The sequence below is a fragment of the Macaca thibetana genome, chromosome X (assembly GCF_024542745.1).
Source record: "Macaca thibetana thibetana isolate TM-01 chromosome X, ASM2454274v1, whole genome shotgun sequence".
Taxonomy (NCBI): Eukaryota; Metazoa; Chordata; class Mammalia; order Primates; family Cercopithecidae; genus Macaca; species Macaca thibetana.
Window position 1 is genome coordinate 71,871,247 of NC_065598.1, and position 7,477 is coordinate 71,878,723.

Here is a 7,477-nt window from a genome sequence, read left to right on the forward strand (position 1 = left end):
CTTGCAAGAGTGAGGTGGTATCTCATTGTGTTTTTGATTTGCATTTCTCTGATAATTAGTGATTTTGAACATTTTTTTTCTTATGTTTGTTGGCCATTTGTATATCTTCTTTTGAGATTTATCTATTCATGTCCTTAGCCCACTTTTTGATGGGATTATTTGTTTTTTCTTGCTTATTTGTTTGAGTTCCTTGTAGATTCTGGATATTAGTTCCTTGTCAGATACATAGTTTACAAGTATTTTTTCCCACTTTGTGGGTTTTCTGTTTACTCTACTGATTATTTCTTCTGTGAAGAAGCTTTTTAGTTTAAGTCCAACCTATTTATTTTTGTTTTTGTTGCACTTGCTTTTGTGTTCTTGGTTATGAACTCTGCATAGGCCAATGTCTAGAAGAATTTTTCCGAAGTTATCTTCTAGAAGTGATCAAAATGTGTACATTTAAAATAAACCATACAATTTTACTAGTAAGAAAGCCTGTAGTTAAGTTTAATTGAAACTGAATTTCACAAGTTAATAATTTAAATCCTTAGACAAAGTTACAGAAAGTGCATCTTCTTGTTTTCCATCTTCATACAATGTTAAATTTTTTTGGTGTTTATACCATTTAAAAAATAAAAACATCCTAATACTTAAGCAATATGTACATTTAAATTTTTGGTGGTGGTTTGTATTTTAAAAGAAATAGTTTTCTTAGGATTTGCCTCAGTTTCTGGTAGAAATGCTTACAGGAACTAGCTAATTAAAACTAAGAAAAGCACATTCAAAATACTGATTTACTTTGATAGCAAATGGTTGTTCTTTGAATACTAATGAAGATAGACAAGACCCATTAAGGTGAAGTGGGCTATTTCCAATATTCAACAGTTTATATAAATATTTATTATATATAAATATATATATATACACACACACACACATACACATACACACACACACACTGGAGTGCAGTGGCCCAATCTCGGCTTACTGCAACCTTTGCCTCCTGGGTTCAAGTGATTCTCCAGCTCAGCCTCCTGAGTAGCTGGACCACAGGTGTGCACCACTATGCGCAGATAATTTTTATATTTTTAGTAGACTAGGTTTCCACGTTGGCCAGGCTGGTCTCGAACTCCTGACCTCAAGTGATCTGCCCACCTTGGCCTCCCAAAGTGTTGGGATTACAGGTGTGACCCACCACGCCCAACCCTAGTTTACATAAATACTTAAAAAGGTTTTTAAGAGCTAAGCATCTGTATCCACTGACAGCAATGCAATACCTAGTTTATGATGACTTAAAACAAATACCCATAAGGAAAAAAAGCTTTATTTTATCTAAATTTACTTTCAGTCAATAGTTAAGTAGCATTATTCCTCCCAGTACTATACTCCCTGTCTCTATAAGGCTGTTCTTGGGAGCCAGACAGTTTAGGTAATAAGGTAGTCAAGAGGGTAACTGCTTGTAGTTATAAATCGACAGTAACTTTCTGCTTTTCTCTTAATGTGCTAATAGTTGTGTCTAAAAAATGCAATTCTTAAAAAGGTATCATTTCTGATTTTGTTGTCATCTGTAACCTGTGGAAACTAATCACATGAAACTACAATATTAGCAAATTTATTGAAATCCGTATAGAAAACATAAATTATCACTAATTTCAAACTCTGATTTATTAGCGTGTCACTGAATCTTTTAAAAAATGAAAAAGAAAAAGAAAAGCAGCTCCAAAGATAGTCTTATACCATTCTTTAAAAAGGAAACTGTTTCATTTAACTTTATACCCACCCCACACTGCAGTTTCAAAACAGAATATTTAATAGTCATGGTCATGAGCATTACACCAAGATGAGGTTTTCTATTTTGCTCCCATAGCTTCTGGTTAACAGAAAACACATGCTTCTTTTATTGAAGGAGTTTGGTCCAGCTGATGTTAATGTATTTCTTCCAATATATTTTATCCTCATCTTTGCTTCTGGAGGCATTGCCTCAGGTTGACTACCTTCATTTTCATTAAAACCTGCTGCTACCAAAAGAATTTTTGAAGCTAGAGTTGGAACAGGTTCTTTAGGCTTACTTAGTCCAAGTTTGATGGATATGGCTGATGCTTTATTTGTCATCTGACTACCTGTGGCAGATCTAAACTTGATCTTTGTAGGCTTTGTTGGGAGGACTGCAGCTTCTTTTTCAGCTGACGGATTCTCAGTGCTGTGACCAGAACTTTTCCCTCCATTACTGGAATAAACAGCCTTAGTTTTCACAGGTTTTTTCACTTCTTCTTCAGGTCTTCCAATGGCTCCAGCTCACTGCAACTTTTCAGCCTTCTCCTCTCCCACCTTCCTATCTGCCATTTTCCCTGCTATGGCCTACCCTGCAGCCAAGCCAGGCTCTTTCAGAGTTTTTGATGTAGGCGTTTAATGCTATGAAGTTTCCCCTTAGCACCACTTTTGTTGTATCTCAGATATTTTGATAGGTTGTGTCACTATTATTCCATTCAAAGGATTTTTAAATTTCTATCTTGATTTTATTGTTGACCCAAAGATTATTCAGGAGTAGATTATTTAATTTCCACATATTTGTATAGTTTTGAGTATTCCTTTTTGTATTGGCTTCCAATTTTTTTCCACTGTGGTCAGCAAGAGTACTGGTATAATTTTGATACTCTTAAATTTATTGAAACTTTTTTGTTGCCTATCCTATGGTCTATCTTGGAAAATGTTCCATGTTCTGATAAAAAGATTATATATTCTGCAGTTGTTGGGTAGAATGTTCTGTAAATATCTGTTAAGTTGATTTGTTCTAAGGGTATAGTTTAAGTCAATTGTTTCTTATTTGACTTTCTGTCTTGATGACCTGTCTAGTGCTGTCAGTGGAGTATGTTTCCCACTATTACTGTGTTGCCATCTGTCTCATTTCTTAGGCCTAGTAGTAATTGTTTTATTGTTTTTTAAAATTATTTTATAAATTTGGGAGCTCCAGTGTTAGGTGCATATATATTGTGATATTTTCCTGTTGGCTAATTCTTTCGTCATTATATAATGTCTCTCTTTGTCTTTTTAAACTGTTGAGGCTTTAAAGTCTATTTTGTCTGATATAAGAATAGCTACTCCTGCTTGCTTTTGGTTTTCATTTGCATTGAATATCTCTTTCCACCCCTTTACCTTATGTTTATGTGAGGCCGTATGTGTTAGGTGAGATTCTTGAAGATAGCAGATACTTAGTTGGTGAAATTTTATGCATTATGCCATTCTTTATCTTCTAAGCGAAGCATTCAGACAACTTACATTTAACATTAGTATTGAGATGTGAGGTACCATTCTATTTATCATGCTACTTGTTGCCTGAATATCTTTTTTTCCTTGTGTAATGGTTTATAGGCCCTGTGAGATTTATGCTTTAAGGAGGTTCTGTTTTGGTGTATTTCAAGGTTTTGTTTCAAGATTTAGAACTCTGTTTAGCATTTATTGTAGTGCTGGCTTGGTAGTGGCAAATTCTCTAAACATTTGTTTGTCTGAGAAAGACTTTTTCTCTTCTGTATTAGTATGTTTACACACTGCTATAAAGGACTACTGGAGACGGGGTAATTTATAAAGAAAAATGGTTTAATTGACTCTCAATTTCACATGGCTATGGGATCCTTATGAAACTTACAACTACAGCAGAAGATGAAGCAGAAGCAAGGCATGTCTTACATGGTGGCAGGAGAGAGAAGGAAATGGGGAAAGTGCCACACTTTAAAACCATCAGACGGTGTGAGAACTTACTATCAAAAGAACAGCATGGGGGAAATTCATTCCCATGATCTTGCACCCCCTGAAGTGATGGCCCTAGCTGTATTTTGGCCTCTTTTAGTCACAGTTGGAGCTGGAGCTGCTAGGATGCAGGGTACCATGTCCCAAGGCTGCCCATAGAAGCTGGACACTAGGCCTGGCCCACTAACCCATTTCTTCCTCCTAGATCTCCAGGTCTGTGGCCTGTGATGGGAGGGTCTGCCTTGAACGACTGACCCTGGGGACATTTTCCCCATTGTCTTGGCTATTAACATTCAGCTTCTCTTTACTTATGCAAATTTCTGCAGCTAGCTGGAATTTCTTTCTAGAAAATGGGTTTTTCTTTTCTACCACAAGGTCAGGCTGGAAAATTTTTAAACTTTTACATTCTACTTTCCTTTTAAACGTAAGTTCCTATTTCAGACCATCTCTTTGTAAATGCATATGACTGTACACTGTTAGGAGCAGCAGGGCAATATTTTGAATGCTTTGTTGCTTAGAAATTTTTTACTCCAGATACTCTAAATAACCTCTTTCAAGTTCAAAGTTCCACAGATATTTGGGGAAGGGGCACAATGCCACCAGTCTTTTTTCATAACAAGAGCGACCTTTGCTTAAATTTCCAGTGAGTTTTTATCTTTATCTGAGACCACCTCAGCCTGGATTTCATTGTTTATATCACTATCAGTATTTTGGTCACAACCATTCAACACGTCTCTAGGAAGTTCCAAACTTTCCCACATCTTCCTGTATTCATCTGAGCTTTTCAAACTGTTTCAACCTCTGCCTGTTACCCAGTTACCAAGTCACCTCCGCATTTTCATGTATCTTTATAGCAGTGCTCCACTCTTCTGGTACAGAATTCCTGTATCAGTCAATTTTCACACTGCTATAATGAACTACCTGAGACTGGGTAATTTATAAAGAAAATACTTTTAATTGATTCACAGTTCTGCATGCCTGAGGAGGCCTCAGAAATCTTAACAATCATGGCATAAGATAAAGGGTAAGCAACGTGTATATTACATGACAGAATGAGAGAGAGCACGAGGCGGGGATGTGCCACACTTTTAAACCATCAGATCTTGTGAGAACTCACCCACTATCACAAGAACAGCATGGGGGAAATCTACCTTCATGATTTAATAACCTCCCACCTGGTCCCTCCCCTGACATACGGGGATTAAAATTCAACATGAGATTTGAGTGGAGACACAGAGCCCAACCATACCACCTTCACTTATGAAACTTAGTTTTGCTGGATACAAAATTCTTGGCTGATAATTACTTTGTTTAAGAAAGCTAGAGATAGGACCCAATCCTTTCTGGCTTCTAGGGTTTCTGCTGACAAATCTGTAGTTAATCTGACAGATTTTCTTTTATAGGTTACCTGATGCGTTTGTCTCACCGCTCTTAATATGCTTTTCTTCATCTCTTCATCTTGACTTTAGATAACCTGATGACTATGTTCCTAGGTGATAATATTTTTGCAATAAATTTTCCAGGTGTTCTTTGGGCTTCTTATATTTGGATGTCTAGATCTCTAGCACAACGAGGGAAGTTTTCCTTGATTATTCCCTGAAATAAGTTTTCCAAACTTTTAGATTTCTTTTCTTTCTCAGGAAGAACAGTGGTTCTTATGTTTGATCATTTAACATAATTCCAAATTTCTTGGCGGTTTTATTCATTTTTAATTTTTTTCTTTGTCTTTGATAGGTTGGGTTAATTCAGACACCTTTTATTTGAGCTGTGAAGTTCTTTCTTCTATTTGTTTAATTCTATTTTTTAACATTTTCAGTGTATTTTGCATTTCTCTAAGTGTGTCTTTCATTTCCAGAAGTTGTGATTATCTTGTCTTTATGATAGCCATTTCTCTGGAGGCTTTTTTATCCATATCCTGTATTTTTAAAAAATTTCTTTAAGTTGTTTTTCACTTTTCTCTGGTGCCTTCTTGAGTAGCTTAATAATCATCCTTCTGAATTCTTTGGCAATTCAGATTTTATTTTCCCTTGGTTGGGATCCATTGCTGGAGAGCTAGTGTGATCTCTTGGTGTTGTTATAGAAACTGGTTTTGTCATATTACCAGAATTACTTTTCTGGTCTCTTCTCATTTGGGTAGACTGTTTTGGTTGAAAAATCTGGAACTCAAGGGATGCTGTTCAGATTTTTTTGTCCCATGGGGTGATCTTTGATGTGGTACTCTCCCCCTTCACCTGGGAAAGGACTTCCTGAGAGCCAGACTGCAGTAATTGTGATTGCCCTCCTGGGTCTAAACACCCAGCGGGGCTGCCTGACTTTTGGCTGATGCTGAGGAATGTCTACAAAAGAAACTTTTCACAAGCAGAAAGTTCTGGAACTCAAAGCCTGCTGTCTGGATTCTTCTGTCCCACAGGGTACTTTCTTGATGTGGTACACTCTCCCCTCCCCTAGGAGTAAGAGTCCCTGAGGGACAACCTACTGTGAATCATGCTGCTCTTCTGGGCCCAGCCACCTTGTGGAACTGCCACACTCCAGGATGGTGCTGGGGCATGTCTGTAAGGGATCCAGTGATGTGACATTTCCTCAAGTCTCCTAGCAGCAGGTATCAGCACCAACTCTCACTCTCCTGCCACCGCCATCAGTTAGATTTCCTTGGTTATAAATAGTCTTAGTGTGTTGGCTTTCTCAAGTGTCAGTTGTAGTAGTAATGAACTAGTCATGTGGACAGACTCATGACATCCTGGTTAACCAGGGTGCTGCAGGCAATGGTGATAGCTGAGGTCTTGCACAAGTTTTCTTGTTCCTGGGCACCGTGTTACTTTGCTTAAGTATTCTGTATTGGACCATATTGATTGGCCTCTGGCCAGGAGGTGGTGCTTGTAAGAGAGTACCAGCTGCAGTGGTGGCGGTGGGAATTGTGCCTGCCTTATATTACCCACGGAAGGTAATCTGGTGTCTCAGGCAATGAGCAGGGTCATAGAGCTCCCAAAAGTTTCTGTGTTTTGTGTTAAGCTACCAGGGCAGATGGAAGGGCAAAGCCACATGGGGGTGAGTCAGGCAAGTCTACACTCTGACTCCCCATGTGCAGGTGTAAGCAGCAGCCCCAGTGGGGATCAGATGACAGTTATCTGGTCACTGACGTAATGTTCCATGGAGGAGTACAGCTGCCTCCACTGCATGGAAGAATCTGCATTTAGGGAAGGGAGTAGCAGGCAGCAGTAAACCCCACCCAGCTCCGACACAATTGGCAAGGCATGTCTCACACACCACACTGTTCCACTAGAAGCGGCGAGATAGATTCTAGGCAGTCTACACTCAGAACTCAAAACTGCTCCCAGGCCATAAGTCTTCTCCCTCAAGACAGAAACCATGGCTTTCAGGCCAGGGCCCACCCACTCCACACTTGCACATGTGGCTATAGCACTCTTCCTCCTTACCCCTCGGTTCTGGTGAAGCGGGATTGTCCCCACTTGAGATTATATTATGAATCTCAATTGGGAGCTTCTATCAACCTGGGACTGCCACCTGAGTTATCCAGCTGACTTCTACAAGGTCCCCTATGAGGTAGGATCAGGAATGGCTTCCCTCCATTCTTGCTGGAGTCTGGCAGTACATGCAAAGTACATGCTGATGCTGCTCCTCTTCATGTACTCTCACCGCTCACAGCTCCAGCACTGGATAGGGTTAAGGCCTTCCACTGTGGGCTGCTTGCCAGGTTCCCTAGTGGAGAGTATATCCTGGAGGCAGCCTCTCCCCT

The 7,477-nt window shown here is 39.2% G+C and overlaps 1 pseudogene; it reads right to left on the bottom strand.

The window, feature by feature from the left end:
- Positions 1–1,274: 1,274 nt before the first annotated feature.
- LOC126946290 (PEST proteolytic signal-containing nuclear protein-like) lies at positions 1,275–2,523 on the bottom strand (annotated as a pseudogene).
- Positions 2,524–7,477: the final 4,954 nt, after the last annotated feature.